Genomic DNA, 22234 nt, shown 5'->3' with positions numbered 1-22234 from the left:
TCTCTTACAATTTAAGGGGGCTTTAGGAAGAAAACCACCTTCTGCTACTCCCTCTGTTTAATCATACCAAAATGACAAAAGATTACACATCTATAAATGGCATTAAAATGGGTTGTCTTTGTGTGCCCCACATTTGCTCCCCCAAAACCCCATCTTGTCTTTTCATGAGCCTGTTTGGACAATATAATTCTGCACTCTCTTAACAGCCACAATAACAAGTTGTTTGGACCACTGTGAACCAGCAAGAGCTCATTAAGTCCTGGAGGATGTTTGCAGCTATTTTAGCACGGGCGTGATTTGTTGTGACACGGCAAAACTCCATCATTTTGCCAGGTTTAATGGGTAATAGATGTGCCCCAGCACAGGCTTCTTGCAAGGCTACAAGGAGCTTTCAGCAATAACCCTTGAGGATGTATTGGGCAAACTCATCTTGCAACATCTCCAAATCTGCAGAGAAAATGATGTGAGCTATGGCAAATCACCGTGATTCAGGGACGGTGCACCAGACTAGAAGATTAAAGTTCTGCTCCAGCTCCCTCAAGACACAGTTAGGTCAGTGCTTGGCCCTGTTCCTTTTCCAAGGATTTAGATGATGAGCTTTCCAGGGCAGGGGCTGATGTAAAACAAGAATCAGCTCTTGCTTAAGTCTTCTCTGTATTCATTTCATGAGAATAATCATAAGGTTTAAAAAAAAAAAAGGTCAGATTCAAGCCTGGCAGAATGCCAGCTCTCTTCACCCTGGTTCAACAGATGCATTTGAGTAAGGAAATTTAAGATACAACAATTTATTTCCTTGCACTACTCCTTGTTGTCCATCTGCATGTTTGAGAAGCACCTTGCTGGGGTTTCTCCCCTTTTCAGAGAGGGAAGCCCTGAGCATTTGAAAATCGTGTCCTGAGCTCATGTGCCTGGTTTTCCACGAGGCCCTGACAGCCACCAATACTTATAATCATATATGATCAAATATAATCCTTACAGAACATGCAGAGGGCTGAAACTGCACCGATCTCCAGTGCAACACAGAAAATACACAGCAAATCAGCTGGGTCTGTTAAGACTTAGAAAGAAACTATTAGGAGCTCCATTCAACAGATCAACCCAGTGTGGTGCAAATGGGGAGGATTTTTTTTTAATTATCATCAAATCAGAGCTGCCAAATTGACTCTGAGGGAAGGAGGGAGAGCAGCACATGCAAATGGTTCTGGCTGCAGGTTGGGACCAACACTTGCTCCTCACCCTCCACGTCTGGAGGGATCCAACCCCTCCTGCTCCTGGGAGATGCCAAGCCTGCCATTTGTGTTGGAAGGTCTCCAGTGCTCACTTTGAGCTTCCTTGGGGTTTGTTTCTGACTAGCAGGGGAAAAAAATAGGCAGTTTAACATTTATCAGCTACACCAGTTTTACTGGAAACTGTTGAAAACGTTTAACAACTTGTCCTCGGGAGGAGGGAGGTGGTGCCACGATGAGCACATCAAGTGTTTTCTCTAAGTTACTCTTCTTCAAGCAAGGCTGAAAAATGAACTCTAGATACAAAGTGAGTTTAGAGAGACAGAAGGTTTTAGGAGACACAAAACAGGAAATCATTACAGGAAGAGATGATAGAATCACAGAATGGTTTGGGTTGGAAGGGACCTGAAGACCATCCAGTTCCACCCCTGCCATGGGCAGGGACACCTTCCACCAGCCCAGGTTGCTCCAAGCCCCGTCCAACCTGGCCTTGGACACTTCCAGGGATCCAGGGGCAGCCACAGCTTCTCTGGGCAACCTGTGCCAGGGCCTCACCACCCTCACAGGGAACAATTTCCTCTCATATCCCATCTAACCCTGCCCTTTGGCAGTGGGAAGCTGTTCCCCTTGTCCTGTTACTCCAGGCTCTTGTGAATAGTCTCTCTCCATCTTCTTTGTGGGCTCCCTGTGAGGGAGGACAACACTGACTGGGACTGGGGCTCACACATGACTCCAACAAAGCCCAGAGTGAGGCAGGGGTAGAGACCTGCCCTTTCCTCTTCCACGCGATTCCATCCCTGCTCTCCCTTCTTCCTTAATGAACAGTCACTCAGAACAGACCAATGGTCACATCACAACTCGTCCCTGGATTCAAAACCTCTCTCCTTCCCTCCTCCAGCTCCACACTCCACCAGGCTGCAGCTCCCCTCTCTGCAGTGCCATCGTGGCACAAACCTGCCAGGCACGTAGAACTTAATGATCTAATCCTCCCACTTTCACAAAGACCAGATTAGCTTTAAGTTAAATACTCTTGTTCCTTAAATTTCCTCCTTGTCAGGATGCCATGGGAAGCTCTTAATCTTACGAAAAAGAGCCTGAGGACATTCTGATGCTTCTGCATGAAGAGAGAAAGCAGTCCACAGTGCCAAGATAAAGCTGAGGTATTAAACTAATCCCCCAGGCCGGGGGTGTGCAGGCAGGAGGGGTGGCTGTGCAGGCAGGAGGGGTGGCTGTGCAGGCAGGAGGGGCGGCTGTGCAGGCAGGAGGGGTGGCTGTGCAGGCAGGAGGGGTGGCTGTGCAGGCAGGAGGGGTGGCTGCTGCTCATCGATCGCCGCAGCTGCAAGCGGGACCCTGCCGGGAGCATTCCCCGCTCCAGGAACAGCACACCCAGCACACCCCGGCTCGGGATACACTTGTGCAACTCCTCAGCTGCAAAGAAATCCAGTAAACCTGTGAATTAGCCCCAGAAGCCCAGGGGCTGATGAATCCAGCCAGCCTGCCCACACTTGCCACATCGGGGCCCTGTGCTGGCCCGGCCCAGGGCCAGCAGAGCAGCTCCACTGAGGGGACACTGTGCAGGGAGAGAGGGAGCATCCCAAACCACCACACTGCTCCATGACAAACCAGCCTGCAAGTGCTCTCCAGTTGGATGGTTGGAAAGGTGAATTTTCCCTTGCTAGGTGTGACACCAAAGGGTCTCTGGACTGGCAGTGCCCGACCCACCGGGAGCCCCTGCAGCCAAGCTTCCACCTCCTCACCAAGCTGCTTGGATTGAAGCCTGGTCTTAGACAACAGAAAGGAAAAATCTTCCTAAACTTGAAATAAAACAGCAGAGCCTTTGCCCCCAGGTAAAGACCAGAGCACATTTATGAAGCAACTAATCTTCTTTTCATCCTTCTCATCCACAGGCTTCGAGAGACCACAGGCATTTTACCTAACACCATAAACCCCCGTGTGGCACCTCCAGCTTGGCTCACCACTCCTCACTGCTCCACACAGCCAGCAACACACTGGAAGGGACCTAATTCCTGTACAACTTCCCATGGGCAGCACAGCCTTCTGGAGATTCATCCCTGGATCATGGGAACCAGGGGGATCTGCTGGAGGAGGGAAGTTCACCTCACTCACTGCCCAGCAAACTGTGTCTGTATCAGCTAAAGACAACTCAAAGGCAAGTTTGCAAAAGCAGGCTAAATATCAGTGTATGATATCAAGCACTGGCTTCTGCAGTTTCATATTTTAAGATCAGATAAAAAAGGAAAGAAAGGTTTTTCCCTGCACATCTCTTTATAGACTTTCCAACAGCTTACACACAAAGCATTTAGACACTTTAATTTCCACTCTAATATGAATACTCTAACCCCAAATGAAACCTATTAAAAATTAAATTCTTATATTAAGTTTAAGATGCGTCTCTTTTCTCCCCAGGTCCCATTAAACACTCTCCCTACACACAGTTTAGAAGACAGAAGAGATCCTAGAGAATATTTACAAAGAGAACAAAACCCCCTGAGGGTTTTTATGTTACTACAACATTAATCTATTTTAATCACACAACAGATTAAAACCAAACAACATTAAATGGTTCTGCAAAGTACCCAGTGAAAGTCTATCTTTGTTGCACAAAAAAAAACCTCAGGAAAAAATTAAAGTGCTTGGAGATAGGGTTATGATGTTGTTCCACAGAGATAGAGCACAGCAAAATCAAGACTGGGCCATAGAGCCCCTGGTGGGAAGAAGATCACAGAATCATGGAATACCAGGATGGTTTGGGTTGGAAGGGACCTTAAAGATCATCTTGTTCACCCCCTACCATGGGCAGGGACACCTCCCACCAGCCCAGGTTGCTCCAAGCCCTGTCCAACCTGGCCTTGGACACTTCTAGGGATGGGGCAGCCACAGCTTCTCTGGACAAACCATTCCAGGATTCCGTGATTACTTCAGCAATCGTTTCTACCATAAATCTTGGTAACTCTGACATCTTCTCCATTTCCCTCACACCCTGTCCCAGCCCCTCCAGCCTGTTCTCACACAGTGCCCTTTGCTGTATGAGCATCTCCTCTGCCCACCCACAACCCCCACCCTCAGCTCTGTTTTGGGGGGATGGAGCCCAACGAGCAGAGCCTGTTCCTCAGAAGTTGCCTTGAGCAGCTGCTGAGAACGACAGCCCTGGTTTCTATCCCATGCTCTAAGATTTTATTCACCTTTTAATTATTTACATCTTTTTTAACAGTTTCAGTGCAGTAAATTAAAATATCTATTGAGCTGACCACAGGTGATTTCCTTGAATAACCCCAGCTAATTTAGAGGCTGGGGCTGCTTATGAGTGGTTCATTCTTCCAGTAGCCCCCATCTCAGAGTTGCTAACACAGAATCTCCTCTACTGCTGCTGCAGCTGCTCAGTGGCCTGGTTATCTCACCCTGATGCTCAAGGTTGTTTTTTCTCATCTTGAGTAACCCAAATAATTGTGCTTCTGTAATTGAGTTTGCCATCTCACTGCCCAACAGGCTCTTGATGAAGAACTGCAGCATTCTCCAGGATGGGTTTTGCTGCATGCCAGATCAGATCCATACACTGCTGCAAAGCTGAGCCTTTCCAACAGTCACAAGGCAATGTGTTCCATCACAGTTTTATAACCACCTTTGCCCAGCAGACATTGGATGGGAGCAGTTACGTTGGAGCTTGAAATTATCTCAAGAAACTACAAAGAAAAATACCTGCTCTTGTTCAAAGCTGTTAGATTTACTGAAATGAGTGGAAGCATTTCACAGGGATGCTTGGATAATATGGGGTGCTCTAGGCAGCCCTTTTATCTCAACATGTACCAACTGAGCTGCCAAAGCAAACCAAAACCTTCAAGGGAATGATTTGTGTGATTACTCCAGATTTACCAGGAGATACAGGTGGGAGTAGCTGCGGTGAACTTGTTTCTGGCAGCATCACTACTGCTGCGGAGGGATAAAATCCAGGGGATTCTGCACAACAGTTGCATTAAAACCTTCCACTCTGTTTACTCAGTGGATTTACTACCAACGTGGTGCAATCCCTGACAGGATTTGATTACTTCATCTCAACATTCTTTCTCCCCAAACCAGCTGCTGCAATGGATAATCCATATTCAACCGTGGAGGACAAAGAGGAGGAATGAACAAACCCTGATCCCCTTCTTCTACTGTTTGGGTCTCTCTTTCTAGGCTAAGAGCCAGTGAAGGAGAGCTGCTGACCTCCTCTGAGGGCAGGACATGCACTGCAATCCCACTTCCCTGCCAGTGATCAGGGAGAGAGATCCACTTCCCTCGCTCTCCAGGACTAAGCACTGAAACAGGGATCAAGCAGATTCTACTAATGCAAGTCAGAACACCTCCAGCACACAGAGATGCCTGGAAATGTTTTCATGGCAGAGATATTGTGTCTCTTCTAGCTGGCACAGTGTGCTGCTCCCACAGGGCACCCTGGGTGACACTGGAGAGACAGCCCAGGACCTGCTGGGCTGGAGGAGTGACCAGGCTTTGGGAGGAGGAACAAACCCGTTGTGGCCACAGCAGCAACACACAGGAACAGTCCATGGGACATATGGACAGAACATAAAGGATGCCACCCAAGGCACAAGGACACCACTTACCTAGTGGCAAAAATGCACGAGGTATAAAGCTATGCCTAGGTGAGATCACAGAATCATGGAATGGTTTGGGTTGGAAGGGACCTTAAAGCTCCTCTCATTCAAGCCCCTGCCAAAGGGCCTCCCCACGCTCACAGGGAAGAATTTCTTCCCATTTAACCCTGCCCTCGGTCAGTTTGAAGCCATTCCCCCTTGTCCTGTCACTCCAGGCCATTGCAAATAGTCTCTCTCCATTTTCTTGTAGGTTCCTTTCAGCAGGAGGCAATTAGGAGATGTTTCACTGCTCCTCACAGCTTCACAAAACTTTCTAGGATTTCCAGTCTCAAGCAAAAAGCCCCCCACAAGTCAGTGTCCACCCTCCCAGGAACCTGCTTTAAAAACCATGGCATGTATATCCAGGGCTTTCTTATTTGCATTGCAATTTTTAGCCTCATGAAAGGGAATGCCTTTCACATAATGATATTACTTAAGGATCTAAGATAACAACAAAAAAAAGATGATGAGCCCTCCCTGTGATAAAATCATGAAAGGCAGTAATGCTGCACCTTATTACCACTCCATGGTAATTCAGCTTCTCTTAGTAGTGGTAAGGGCCTCTCCAAGAGCAGACAAGAGCCTGCTGTTGAGCTCTGCTAATGATGCAGAAGATGTAACTCTAATGCAGCCGAGGTGCCAGCTCCTTCCAGGGCCACACACTGGGCAGGTAACATTATCCTCTGCATTTTACAGGTTCTCACAGTAAAAAGTCACTTCTCAAAATCATAGGAAATCACATTTTGAACAAACTTTAAGCTGCCTAAGTAACCATAAACTCAGGGAAGGCAGAAATAATGTGCCTGTGCCATGGTGAATGGATGGTGTAAATGTACATCAGATGTTGGGGAAGTGCAACCATTCAGTGGGTGAATCACTGCAGGGTTTTTCTGCCTCAAACTGCAGGCACTGTACCCACAACTGGTTTTGAACCAGCTGCTACAGCGAGAAGACATCAGCTTTAAAAGATAACAGCAAATCCTTAAGGACAATAAGTGCTCAGCTTCATGCTTATCCAAGCTCCTGGAGTGCCTCCTTTGAGTCACAGGATCATTAAGGTTGGAAAAGACCTCAAAGATCATTAAAAAATAAAAAGTGACTTTCAAAACATGCCCGGACATCCCTTCTGTCCCACCACAGTGTGAGAACAGGGTCTGCTTCCCATCTGGTCTCAATCATTCAAAATGTCAGACTGTCCACCTAGTGGGTTGTGCAGCTCCAAAGGATCCCCCAACACCACCTGTGAGTGTGCATTAAATACTGACTCCAAAGGAAAAGCACCGCTGTCTGCAGCATCAACAGAAGGGTGAGATCCCAGCAGCTCTCACAGCCAAGGGGTTTGAGGCAAAGTGTGAAGAAACTTCTTAATATTTCTACTCCCAAAATAATCCTGAGTATCTGTCCTGGAACTCCAATTTTGGATATTAGGAATGACAACAGAGCAGCTTGTTCAAGTAAAAACTGCTCATAAAGGAGTATTTCACCTAAATAGGGGTAATGATTTGTTATTATTGGTTGTAAGATCTGATACACAAGAAACACAGCAAAGAAAATCAGAGTAAGAAAAGAACACTTTCTCCATTTGTGCTATTTTCTTGAAATTAAATCTTGCAGGGATTCTTCTGTATCCTGATGCCAGCCCTTTCCCATACCAAGTTTGCAGTCAGGAATCACTAAGCCTGGGAGTTTGGGCTGGTCTATCATGTCCAGCCTCCTCTTTGCTAAACAGCTCCTGTCCCAGAAAAATTAATAAAATTACTCACTAAATGAATTTTATTTTAAAAAGAAGAACACACTTTTATACTTTAAATTCCAATACAGCCAACTAAATTAAAACAAAGTATGCACTGCCAAATGTTTTTGTTAATAAGACTAAAATCACTCTAGAAATCAAACATCAGTTAATCTCCCAGCTTAGAATATCACGTAGAGAAGACTAAAGGATCTGCCAGTAATCTTAAAATGAAGCCTGATAAGGCAAAAAAATAATTCACAGCAGCTTGTGATCACTTAATGTTCTCATTGCTGGTTAATCCATCCAGCATCAAGGGGTGCTCACTGATCCAGGGTCACAGGGCTTTTCCAAAATAATCCCCAGGAAGAAATAGTCCAAAAGGGTTATATTTAACACCGTATCACTTTCAGGCTAAAAAAGTGCTTTCAGCTACTTAATCCCTTTCTGAAAGAGGTGGCCTCGTGTTTGGTAATCAGTGACTGCCTCTGTTGTGTTGTTGCCATAACAGACGAGAGGAGCTTTGAGCGCTGCCCTTTCTCCTCTGCCCTGACACATCTCAGGTTGTTAATCCTGCCCTGGGATCAGACTCGGCCCAGCTTTCATCTCCCCCCCGGGGGAGCAGCCGGGGCTCCTCGGGGGACGGGTCACGGAGAGCTCTGCTTTGGGAAGGGGCTGGCACAGGGAAAAGGTGATGGTTGGGCCTGGGATCCCGACAGCTGGTGCATATTCATGGCCACAGGGCTGAAGATGCAGGAGAGAATCCCTTCTCCCTGCTCCTTGGACAGCTCAGCATCTGAGCAACCAGAGCTGCCAGGAGAAAGGCTGCGGGTCAGAGCATCAGAGACACTACTGTGGAACAAGGGGAAATGAGAAAAATCAGGAATGTGAACAGTTATGAGCCTTAACAACACCCTCCTGGAGGAGGAGGATTTAGCTCTATGAGTCAGCAGTGCCCTGGCAGCCAGGAGGGCCAACCCTGTCCTGGGGGCACCAGGGAGGGGATTGTCCTGCTCTGCTCTGCCCTGGGGCGGCCTCACCTCAACATTGGGGCAGTTTGGGGGGACACAATGTAGGGAAGGGATTGAGCCATTAGAGAGTGTCCAAAGGAGGCCACGAGGATGGGGAAGGGCCTTGATTTGAAGCCACCTGAGGACACTGAGGGCACTTGGTGTGTCCAGCTGGAGGAGACTGAGGGGAGACCTCAGTGCAGTTCCACCTTCCTGGGCAGGGGCAGAGGAGGGGCAGGGACTGAGCTCTGCTCTGGGGGGACCAGGGACAGCAGGCAGGGAATGGCTGGAGCTGTGTCAGGGCAGGCTCAGGTTGGATCTCAGGCAAAGGTTCTTCCCCCAGAGGCTGGTTGGGCACTGCCCAGGCTCCCCAGGGCAGTGGGCACAGCCCCAAGGCTGCCAGAGCTCAGGGAGGGTTTGGCTGATCCTCTGGGGCACAGGGGGTGACTCTTGGGGCTGGGCCTGTGCAGGGCTCAGGGTTGGACTCCGTGATCCTTGGGGGTCCCTCCCAGCTCAGCACATTCTGTGACTGTGATTCTTGGTCTGTTCCCTCCAGTGAGGCCACCACAGGCCATGGGCAACTGATGGGCAGCCCCGGGGATGACAGGAACCTTGGCACAATCCAGCTGCCCAGACCAGTCCCCAGGCATTTTCCATAGTGGGCTTCTTATCCCAGAGAAGACACTAATCACCAAACTGTGATGACGCTTATTAAATGAAAACATCTCAACCAACCTCACCAATAAGACCAAAACTAAAATGAGTTTCAGCAGCTCTTCCCTTGGGAGTGCAGGGACGTTGTCAGTCAAGCCCAAACATGAACAGGATCTAAACAAAAGCTGAAAAGCAGGAGGAATTCCAACCCCGCCTCTCGGCTGCTTCTTGGAAATCCATTTCTTAGATAACTGAAAGGCAGATAAATAATAAAAAAGAAAGATCTGCACTAACTAGATCATTTGTTTTCAGAGATGTAAGTGGCAAATGCTGAATTTCTTTTTCATCTTGCCTTGAGTTGCAGGAAACTGTCACTCTTGCATGAGCAGCAAGGGAAAAACATACTTATTATTAGAAAACAATCACTGCCAGATCTGATAACAATCTGACATTAACAACTGTGGGGATTCTGCTGCCAAGGATGTCTTCTGTTATTTAGAAAACAAAAAAGAAAAAATTCCTGAGGGGAGAAAGGAACAAACAAATAATTGTTTTACATCCTATTAATAAACCTCTACAGCTCGTATCTCCCTCGGAAAACACTGACAGTACTGCTGTCACCTTCCAGAGCAAGCCACCAAATGAAATTAATATTCCTTAGGTTGAAGAAACAACCACAACTGTCTGAGAACCTGTCATGAACGGGGGTGTGAGTGGTTGTTTTTATCCAACTATTTTACAATGGGACACAACCTTATGTCTCCTTTTTGTACTGGCTCCTGCTACTCATAACCCAGCCTGGAAGGATTTACTCCCTCCTTTATTTTCCCAGTCTTAACCCCTCTATCCAGCCTGAGCTCCAATGGCAGCACCATCCACACAACCAACCACATTACAAAAGTCAAGATCAGCTTTTAGTAACTCAGGTTGGGTACAGAGCTCTTGGTTTCTGACTTCCAGCTTCAACTGGTGGAAGATCAACCTACTGACACCCCATCCAAACAGAGCTAAAGCCTTTGGATAGCAAATATTTTGGATGTACATTTTGAGGAATCACCTAAATGGACCTCAATGTACACAGGCAGCAACAGTAGTAAGTGAGCTGGTAAAATACCAGAGAGTTTTTGGGTTTCACCAAAGGCTGTGAGATTGTTTGACTTCTCTGCAAGAGCTTAAATAGTCACTGAAAAACCCTCTGACTTAATCACAGAACTGAAAGGGCCAGGAAACCATGTGCTTAACCAGATACATCTAAACGGTTGAAGTAACAATGTATATGGTTTAAATTGAAGTAAATAAGATTTTATTTTAGTTTTTAAATGGGACTTGAAGAACTCAGCCCCACCAGGCACTGCCGGTGATGAAGTGAGCACCTCACTGAAGTTACAGTGTTCATGTTGGCTTCACAGCAGGGAAATTACAACATTTTGAGTTTGTTTGTTTGTTTTTTCACACAGCTGATACCGTAGTTTCTTACAGAGCTTGTATCTGTTCTTAGCTTCTACAGCAAAAGGCTTTTTAGACATATTCAGGTTCCTTGGGTGCAGACAACGTAGGGTTTTGAGCAGGGTCTGTGGGAACAATTTTCACAAAACACTCTCCCGTCTGGAAATGAAGTTTGGTTTCTTCACTGGTTATTTTCTAGAGCTCAAAATAAAGTTTTACACTCAGCATCATTCAGCATCACTGCCCTCACCCCTCTGTAAGGACCTCCTGCAAGTCAACCCCTCCAGCTGCCCCTGTCCCCGGGCACTGCAGTGCCCCAGGCCCAGAAAAGTCACTTCAATACTAAAAATGGGGTAAAAGCAAGTCTGAAACACATGGAAATCTCTCAGTCTTTGCCCAGGTAACCCTCTGCATCCTCACAGCCATTTCTACACAGAAGCAGCCACCTGTGCAACAGGACAAAGGCGTGTCCTGGGCTGCTCCACATTTACACAAGGCACTGGATTATCAAGTACACCAAGACACAGCCCAGGGACTTCACAGCAGCACAACCAACCATGAACAGCCCCAAACAGCTTCAAGAGCCTGGGCAGGGCTGAACCAAGGGATAGCCCTGGGCTGGGGCACAGCCAGAAACAGAATCATAGAGTCATAGAACGGCTTGGGTTGGAAGGGCCCTTAGAGATCATCTCCTTCCACCCCTCCACCATATACTGAACTTCATCCAGTTCCAACTCCTCCATCAAATATCAAACTTCTTGAAGACAGATGCCCAGATCTCACTGATGGGGCCTCCCCTGCCAGCTCCACTGCTTGTAAAATGCCTTTGCAAGACAAACCCTGCAAACAGGAGACTCCCTCCTGGATTTCCCTCCCCCCGTTCTGTTTTTTATTGACACTGTTTTGTTCTGGTTGTTTGGTTTGGGGTTTTTTTTCTGCAGTGGTGGAATACAGGGCTTGCATTGTGCATAACACTGACAGCCCCTGAGCTGCCTCCTGTCCAAGGCCAGCCCTCAGCAGGCACTGGGAGCTCTCTGCCTCACACTCACAAGTTAATGCCTTTCGAGGATGACCTGGGGACTGACTCTTCCCTGGTGTGAGTGCAAATCACTTGCCAAGTTTAGTTTCATTCTGACTGTGCCTACCAGGGAAGGGTCACTTACAGACTCCATCATCTCTTCCCTTGTCTCAAAAGATTATAATTTGTCCATTGCAATTCACATCAGGATGCAATTTGGCAGGTAAGTCAGAAGTCTGGAGGCAATTATTTTTCTTCCTTTGGAGAAATGGGTTATATTCATTCGGTTATTTTCAGTTATTTATTTTAGATGGAGCACAAGGGGGGGGGAGGAAAAGGAAAACAAGACGGGTTTAGATATTATGATAGGATTGACACTTGATGTTTTGACATCTAAGCAGGGCTGATCATACTGATATATGCAATCCATGCATCTAATTCTACCCAAGAGGAAAGGGCTGGAACACAAATGTCTCAGCTCTTACAGTCAGGTATTCGTGTGCCAATGAAAACAACCATTATGACAAATCCTTAGGACTCACCCCCTCCCAAATTCTAGTTACAGCTATTATTAGCCAGTGTATATCACCTCATTTATAACAGCTGAAATTTATTCCTTTGAATCTGATGAGTGATATGCTGCTCTCAGCTTACCAGGAAACACCTTTCTTTATACCACTGTTTTTCCTTAGAAAGACAGCCAAAACCTACATTTAACTACACCCAGGTTTCTGCAGCAGCACAAGGGACAGAGACCTTTCTGCCCAGTCCCTTCCCTTCCCTTCCCTCCTCCCCATGACCTGACACTGGTCTGACCTCTCTTGCCCAACACCATCCCCATGTTCACACCTTCATCCAGCCTTTCCTGTGCCTACATGTTACTTGAACATAAGAAATTAAAGGGATAATGTCCAGATCTAAGGAATAACCTGGACTAAACAGAAAGGATTAAATATGGATGAGTGGCTTTCCCCCACCACAGCCTCCTTCCACAGCTTTAGTGGACTCAGGTGGAGGTCAAGAGAGTTTTCCAGTTGGATTTTTCCAGGTCCTACTGTAATTACCTGCCTTTTCACTATTATCTTTCTACCCCATAAAATATGGTTTCCACATGGCTGAAAGAATAATCACAGGAAGTCATTTGTGTTCATCAGATGTCTTTGCAAAGGCTTTTCACTGAGCCCAGATCTGTCAGCAGGACCCAGCACAGCCCAGCTGGGCTCCCTGTGTCGCTGTTTCACAGAGCCATGGAACCATGGAATGGTTTGGGTTGGAAGGGACCTCAAAGATCATCTTGTTCCACCCCCTCCCCTGGGCAGGGACACCTTCCACCAGCCCAGGTCGCTCCAAGCCCCGTCCAACCTGGCCTTGGACACTTCCAGGGATCCAGGGGCAGCCACAACTTCTCTAGGCATCCCCAGGGCCTCCCCACCCTCACAGGGAAGGATTTCTTCCTAATATCCAATCTCACTCTACTCTCTCTCTGTTTCCTTCCTATCAACCACTAAACCCACTCCCAAGCTCATTTCCATTTTAAAAGGCAAATTATTAGAAAAGAGTGGTTCCAAAACCACTCTTTATTGGAGCAAGTGATTACTTATTTCAACAGTTAAAAAGAAGGCACATTAAGTTCTGTTTTAGCTGATTAAAGAAGTTACACGTGAACTCCCTGTCAGCCCCAACTGGGTTCCACGTGAGCCCAAGCACAGCAATGTGCAGCAAAGCTGCCACTGAAACAGCTCAATGAGCCTTAGCCTAGAATAAATTTGCCAGATCAGATCTTTACTTTGAAAACTGAATTTTAGGAAACCGCAGCTTTTTTTTTTTTTTTCAGATCTTTTCAGGCCCTGTGCCTTGTAAAACAGCCAGGGTGATTCCTCTGACATTCCAGTGGAAGACCAAGTTTTACCAGAGACTATAAAGATTTAAAGTCACAATATAATCTCACCTCCAGGTTACTGGGCCCACTTCCCTTATCAATTAACCTGTCAGCCGACAGTCGGCTCTAATTAGTGAAATCCTTTTTTAATGAAAAGAATTTGCCTTGAGCACAGTCTGTCAGCTCCAGGACCGTTCTCCACTCAGGAGCATGTCACAGCAAACCCCATTAGATACCTGCAGAGAACCCAACACCAGCAGCAACTTCAAACTCCCTTTGGCTCCTGCAGACACATACAATGTTATTTTTCCATGTCTGTATCCTGCTGTCACAAGAGACTATTTCCATTTGTTGTATGAAAACTGCACTTGCATTTGGCCCTGATGCACCTTTGTTCCAGTTGCCTGAGGAAGTTGTGTATCCATAATCCCGGAGCAGAGAGGCTCCCACAGAAAACCCTGGCACCAGAGGCCTCTGAGAACACCTTCTTTGGGGAACACCCAGCATCCCACATGGGTGTTTCTGAAAATGCACCTTTCATGCACTGAAGGAGTCACCCAGAAAGCTGCCTCCAAGAAGAAGGAGAAGTTCTTAGACTGTTTCTTCTAAAATTATACAGTGACAGACCTCGTGGACATTCAGCTTCCATGGACATTCAGACTTCACAGACACACCAGAGGCCACACTTCCACCCTCTGGAAAAGCCACAGTTTGGAAAGAACTCCCCACACCCCATCCCTGCTGTGTGCATTCCCCAGGTGGGAGGGGAGGGACGGGAGGGAGCTTTTCCCAGAGCACCAGGTAAGAGTATTGCATTAGAAAAACACTCACTAATCCCTATGCTAATGATCCCCCTGCTCCCCTCGACTTCAAAGGGCCCTGGATCACATCTGTAATCTCCTGCAAGTGTTAGCAAACAAAATTACAAGTTTTAACACTACATGTTTCAACAAATTCCCCTCGCCCTCAGCGCAGCAATGGACTTAAAAATAGATGTAATGAGCAGCTTTGGATCTGCATAAATCCCCCGTGGAGTTCATTAATGATTTCATTTTTGGCAAGACACCATGTTGAACGACGGAGTGTTATTAAAAACATACATACACATGTACCTGAAACTGCATTCCTGCAAATGCTGAGGGAACAAAAAAGGAGGCTGTGCAATTTTGGTTTACCTTTTAAGTAACATGATTGTAACGGTGTGTAACTGTAAACCCTTTTGTTCTCAAAACTAATTACAGCTCTCCAAGGGATGCCTGAATCTACAGTTATTTTTATATTTGAGAAAATGGGACCTGAAATTTCACCACAAAATCCCAGACTTGTCTGAGTAGGAAGGGACCTTCAAGATTATTTAGTTCCAACCCCCTGCCATGGGCAGGGACACCTTCCACTAGCCCAGGTTGCTCCAAGCCCTGTCCAACCTGGCCTTGGACACTCCCAGGGATCCAGGGGCAGCCACAGCTTCTCTGGGCAACCTGTGCCAGGGCCTCCCCACCCTCACAGGGAAGAATTTATTCCCAATATCCCATCTATCCCTGCCCTCTGGCAGTGGGAAGCCATTCCCCCTTGTCCTGTCCCTCCAGGCCCTTGCCCAAAGTCCCTCTCCATCTCTCCTGGAGCCCCTTTAGGTACTCAAAGGCTGCAATAAGGTCATCCTGGAGCCTTCTCTTCTCCAACACCCCAGCTCTCCCAGCCTTTCCTCACAGCAGAGCTGCTCCAGCCCTTGGAGCATCTTCATGGCCTCCTCTGGACTCATTCCAGCCTTTAAAGCTCTGCACTTAAGCACAAGCAGCTCAGCCCCTGCTGCTGTTTGTTCCTGATCTCCACAGCCCAACATGAGTTATTACTCTGTGAAGCTCCCATTTCACACCACACTTGCTATTGCATGAAATCCCAGGAATGTGCCTGTTGACAAGGCAAGGTTCAGCACGTTGCACCACCAAACCACCCCCAGGAAATTCACTCCTGGCTGATGTGTTGCTGCAATGAAGGGAAAACTCAAATACAACATGTCAGAAAGTATGTGGTGCCTCCACCTCCCATTTACTCCTCAGGGGAAAAGGTAAATAGAGTATAAGCAATGTCTTTCTTTAAAAAAAAAAAAGTCTAACCTGCCTGAGATGTAGGGAAATCATTTACCTTCTGCCTGTCAGAGCAAGTTATCTACATGCTTTTTCCATATTAAAACCACAGCCTAAGAGAATGGACTCACTCTGTCTACAAAGGACAAAGTTTAAGTTGCAGAGAGAACATGAAAGCCCAGCAATAAACTTCAGGTTTTAAGCAGTGCTCATGTTCCATGGTTAGCCAAAGGAAAGCACATAAACCCTAAATATTTAAATGCAGACTGCTAAAGTCTGTTTATCATTTTCTGAAGAATCAGCTCAGAGACAGAATCCTATTTCTTGCCTCCTGCATGTTTGCTTTTGGAAATTACTTTATCCATAATATGATTACTAAAATAAGTAACATGGACACGTTAACTATAAAGGCAGACCTTTACCTACAAACTAGGCTGATCTTTAAGCTTTGAAGGTTTCCTAACTGCCCAGATTTTTCAGACCACTCCTAGTTCTAACTGCTGGCAGTGGCAGAATCATAAAACACTGCAGAAGAATGCTACAGATTCTTTGCCAAAACAAGTAAAATCCCCCCCTAGCATCTTTTTGAACCACTTCCCATAACACCCTAATGCTGCTTCTCCCTCTGCCTCACAATCTGCTCCCCAACACGGACTGTCTGAGCAGCAAGAACAAGTTCTTGAGCAGGAACATCCTAATTGCAGGTGGTGTGACCCGGGCACACACACCTGTACTGATGTGGCTGAAAATCCCGACTTGCTACTCACTCAGCAGCACAGAAAAGGGACCATCAGTGTTTAAAAAGGAGCAGTTCCAAGAAATGTTGAGTTACAGGGTCTCCCACACACTTCTGAATGCAGCCACTCTGTTTTATCACATCCACCAAGTCACACAGGATTAGTAATATCAGCTACTCATGGAATCATAGAAAGACACAGCTGGAGAGATCCAAAGGGCTGCAGGAGAGTGACCACATCCCACTGGGGACACCTCACTTTTGGGGACCCTGGCACAGGCCATCTCAGGTCCTGCCTCCTCAGGACATATTAACAAGCTCCAAAGACAAGCAATTTCATGGCTTTTGTGTAAACTGCCAGAGCAATAAAAAACATCATTAGAAACAAGTTACTGGCTAATCTAATTTTTAAGTATGCACAGCAATCAACTTTAAATTAATTACAATATCAGATTAAAAGAGGAAGACGGATCATTTGCTGGCACACTCACAAATCCTGCCAGGTGACAGTGTGCCTGTCATTGTTTTTAATTATTATTCTTTTTAATGGTTTTGTTAAGCCTTTATTCCAAGATCCAGAAAAATGACAGTGACTTGTCTTGGGCTGCTGAGGAGACACCCCCCACACTGTCTGCATCCCCAGGACACCATCCCCAGGCTGTCACCCTGTGTCCCACTCTCTGCAGACCTGCTGTGACACCAAGGAGGTGGTCTGGGGGCTGCTCTAATTAGGGGCTCTGCACACAGTGGTCTGTGGCAGCTTCACCCAATTATTTGTTTGTCATTGAGAGCAGATATTGTCAAGTTATTTTTGGCCCCTGATACAGTAGCAAAACATAATGAGGCCTTGAGGTGAACAACCATCTTGGCAGCAAGGAGCTAAGATGATGTGCTGTTGAAAGGCTGGAGAGCAATTAGGTTATTTGAATAGAGGAGATGCTGGACAGGGCATGTGAAGACAGAGAAAACCAGCTTAACTATTAAAATGCCACCCCCCACCCCCATTCAAGTTGTCAGCTAACTATTTAAGAGCAAGGTGTTAATTTACTATGGGCTGGATTGCAGACAAACCTCATTTTCCTATTAATTCAAAAGATGCACAGACTTGTCCCACATGCACATATCCCCCAGCCCTTTGCAGACAAGTGGAACAGCTTGCCAGATGATTATTATCAGCATTTAATCATATTACAGTGATTCCCACAAGTCCTGGCCGTGGGCCTGGTGTGCCCAGAGTGAGGGGCTGTGCAAACAGGGCCAAAGGTGGTCTGTAGAGTGATAACTTCGAAATAAGAGTCAGAAATTAGGTACAGAGAGCAGATACAGAAGCAGATGGAAAAACAGCTCAGCCGAGATCCATCACCCCAACAACGCAACTCACACAGTGCCAAAGGCACGGGAGCGACCTGAGGAGCACGAGGGCAGGGCACAAGTCATCTCTGCAGCTCTGTGGGCTTCACCTGCTGTCCATGAGACTGGGCAATGAGTTGGACTCACACCCACAGTGCCCACAAACACTTCTAACATCACACAGGACCAGGCTCTGCAGAGTTTACCTCGAGACACCGTCGTGCTGGTCACCACTGCACCCGCTGTGGGGAGCGGTTCAGACTTGTCTGACTGGTCAAATTGGGTTTGCCCTGCTCAGACTTTACATCCCACCCTGTCTGCACCACAGGAGGAGCACACAGCACCCGAGGGCCCGACAGAGTCTGGCCACCATCTTTTAAAGAATCACAGAATGGTCTGGGTTGGAAGGGACCTTAAAGATCATCTCATTCCAACCCCTCTACACCTCCCACTAGCCCTGGCTGCTCAGAGCCTCATCCAACCTGACCCTGAACACTTCCAGAGGGTCACTTCAGGAGGATAATTATTTTTGTAAAATATTGATGCAGATGCACACAAAGGAAAACACTCTCCACGACAAGCACTGGTAACCCCACCAGGTTCAGCAGAGCTGAGCACTCTTCTGCCTCCGAGTGCAAATTCACAGGTTGCTAATTTGGGCACAAATTATCTTGAGAAACTACTGGGAAAACACAAGAGCAGGTACAACTGCCCAGTTTTAGGAAGGAAAACTGACCACAGCAAAAGAAAAGCTGTAAGACACAAAAAATGATCTTTGCAACACAGAAACAAATGAGAGTTTTCTAATTCAATCCACAGAGCCAGTTGGGTTTGCTTTAACCTTTCAGGTGTTCAAGTATGAGCTTCTTTACCCAAAGGTTATGATTTCTCTTGGAGCTTGGACCAAACATGGTCCTGGGGACCTGTTTCTATGGCCATGGCTGGGGGTCTGGCTGCAGGTGATGTGACATCTCTTTACACACAGGGAGCAGCACAACAGGCACAGTGACACGAGCAGTGCCAGGGTGAATTAAACCCTCTGACCACATCCAAGCAACTCCTGGTGTATTCCAAGGGTTGTTCATCCAAGGGTTGTTCACCCACCTGCAATCAGACACGACTGCTCAAGTATGAACTGGGTTATAATGAGCCAGTCACTCAAGAACCACGGTCTGCAAAACAATCTGGGTAGAGTGGTCTGCTCTAAACCTGTCTGATGGAACCATGGGGTTTCTCTTGGCATGGGGAAGGAGGATGCATTTGGAGTTTCAGGATTGCTGGGATTGTTCCTGAGCATGCTCTCATCCATGTATGTGTTCAGAGAACATGGTCAGCTCTTCCACACTGCTCTTCCCAAAACCCTGACAAGCTTTCCCTTTCTCCATCCACATGGTAAATCCTTCCCAGATCCCAAGGACTCTAGTCTAGAGGCTGTTTATTCACACAGCAACAATCCTCAGCTTCAAATCAACACCCATTTCATAGGGAGTTAGAAACACAAGACTGAACTTCTGGCAACAAATGAAAACCAGAATGAAGACCAAGATCATTCCCCTGCCTTTTTGATGAAGAAGTGAGAGCCCATGAGTTCACCCCATTTCTCCCATAACTACATGAAACCTGTTTGGACCTCAGGAAGAGTGTCAGGAGCACCTAAAGCAGAGTTTAGGTACCTCACTTGGATGCAATCAGATGGGAGAGGAAAAATTACAGCACTTCTCTCTCAGAAGGGTCAGAAACCCAATACCCTTATCAGACTTTCCATCTGAAGTCTCACTGCCCCCAATAACCAAAAAAACTGAAGATCAACTGCCTGGGGACAGTAATTCCCTTAAAGACAACACTCTCTCTATGCTACCCCAGGGTGCCAAGGAGAGCTGGTACCTGAAGTTCCAAAGCTGACCCACCCTTGAGGTTTTGATCCACAGCAGGTGCTGTGCTGCCAGCAGAGCTTCTCACCCCTCCTCGGGGGCAGTAGGTCCTGCCCAGCACTGAAAAGCTGCCAAAGTCAGATTTTAATAGCCATTTATCTCAGCAACACAAGCAAGGAGAAAAGAAAAAAAAAAACCCCAACAGTTATTATCCCAGCACAGAACAAACTGGTGCTGAGGTCCCCAAGCAGCTCCCACACCTGCTGAAAGCTGCACAGGCTCCAGGCCTGCAACCCCCAGCAATAAAACCCAGCCAGCAGCAGTAAAACCAGGCCTTTGCTCATCTGCTTCTGATTTTTATAATGCTGTTTCTTTCAACAAATGAAGTTTCAGTGCTTGTGGGACTAACAACCTAGTAAATGAACTAAGTATTTATTTGTGGCTTTATTACTCAGCAGACCTATTTCCACGGAGTCGTTTTTCCTCAGGACTCAGCCTGCTCTGCAGCAGCTGTTTTCTATTACAAGCCACTCAAATTCCTTTGCCTCTAATTTCCAAAAGTGCCCACTAACTTGAAATATTTGGAAACAGCACTAAATGGCTGTGGGAGCCCAGCAGTGCTGCACCTCACCCCGCTCCACAGGTTCTTCCTCCAAGGATTCTTCCCCACTCCCTCACCGCGCACACGGCCCAAGTCCTACAGATGCCCCTCCCCTCCTGACCCCAAAATGTTTGTGAAAACCCATGAAGGACCCCCAGAGCACAGAGGGACCCAGTGCAAGGCTCCCAGGGGGGCTGAGGAGCGAGGTGGTTCGGCCCATGCTCCAAAGACTGTGAGTGACTTTTGGATCCCGACAGGTAAGCGGGTAAGAGGGGGTTTTGGGGAGCTCCTCTGGCTGGGAACAGGAGGCAGGAATAAGCCAGGTGGCTCTGGAGAGGTCAGGGCAAGTTGCAAGGGTGCCTTAAGCCAGCATTGCAAGTGCCAGGGGAAATCCTGCTGCATAAACACAGACTCCAGCTCTGGTGGGGTTTGAGTCTTGTGCTCCCAGACTTGGAAAGTTCCCCCTTGTCCCACTCTGAACATCCTTAAGTGAGTGTAGGTCTTCAGCTCCAAAAAAAAAAAAGAAAAAGGTGTTTTTACAACAGTATTTTTGGCTTAGAAATTCTTGGCTGTGAGAGTGGGGAGGCCCTGGCACAGGTTGCCCAGAGAAGCTGTGGCTGCCCCATCCCTGGGAGTGTCCAAGGCCAGGTTGGATGGGGCTTGGAGCAACCTGGGCTAGTGGAAGGTGTCCCTGCCCATGGCGGGGGATGTAATGAGATGAGATTTAAGGTCCCATCCAACCCAAACTGTTCTGGGATTCTACAATTCCACGTTAATTATGGAAGGAGCCCTGCTCCCAGCTCCTGCCTTACTCTCCCAGCATATGTAAGTCAAGGCCATTAACTGCTCTAAAAGGCACTTAAATCAGTTTATCTGCTCCTATGTTTGCCACTTTTAAACCATACATTGACACTGGCTTTTTCAAACAGCTTGAACACTGTGCTTGAACACTTTCAGACACACTCTTGAGGCCTCTCTCAGCCAGTCATACCTAGCTGGGAAAGCAGTTCTTGTTACACTGAATAACTGGATGCCTTGGACAAACTCCAGGAGAAGAGGTGATGGCAGGTGAAGCTGTGCTGTGACCGGGCTGATCCCCCAGCACCAAGGTGGGGGCAGCTCCTCTGCCCTTGCCTGGGCTGTCTCTACCCCCCTCTCCTCCTTTCACTTAAGCAACTCAGCTGAAAAATTATCCCCCCCTTTTTTTTTTTTGCTGTGTTTGGGTTTCTGGTGAGAAATCACTCACCTCATGCAGCCCAACTTTGCTTCCCAAAGCCAGGACAGCAGCCAGGTGGGGGAACAGTGCAGGACCAGGCAGGCACAGGGACCAGCAAGAGGGGCTCGAGCCTCCCTCGTTCACCAGGATCCATTAGGGACAGGAAAAAAGGAATTCTCAGTGATGCCTGGGTGGCTGAGAGTCTCCAGGGTGTCCCAGGATTTACTCCTGGGGCCCTCACCCAGCACAGCACTTCAGTAAATCTCAGTGTTAACAAGTGTTTGAAGTCAGTGGAGCAATGAAGGACAATACTGAGCTGAAGCCAAAATGAGGACAAATCAGGGGCTGTTTATTCTGCTCCCTGAGACTAGAAATGCCCCTCACAACTCCCTCCCTATCCTGAGAACCTCAGTGTCTCTTTGTGACAAGGCCCTGCCTTTCCTTTTGGATAATCTCCACTGAGCCACGAGAAAGTTAAAAATTCACCAGATTAAAGTATCATCCTTCACAAAGTCTTCTTTGCCACCAGAATGAACGTGGCAGCTCTCACTTGGAGGCTCCATTTCAGTTTTTCTGCCTACTCAGACAAATATTATTGCACTCAGGTCACACATTGAAGAGTTTCTTCACATGTTCAGACTCTGTTTTTCTAGGAAAAAAAAGCTGAGACTTTGGAAAGCAACAGCGAGATCTGCCTGTGGTTCTCTGCTCCTATTCCCACACTTTGGAAAACAACCACTAATTCAAATGGACTTTTGT

Source organism: Manacus vitellinus, unplaced genomic scaffold (genome assembly GCF_001715985.3).
Source record: "Manacus vitellinus isolate BGI_N305 unplaced genomic scaffold, ASM171598v3 scaffold_32_pilon, whole genome shotgun sequence".
Classification (NCBI taxonomy): domain Eukaryota; kingdom Metazoa; phylum Chordata; class Aves; order Passeriformes; family Pipridae; genus Manacus; species Manacus vitellinus.
The sequence above is the reverse complement of the archived record's forward strand: the minus strand, read 5'-3'. Positions refer to the sequence as shown.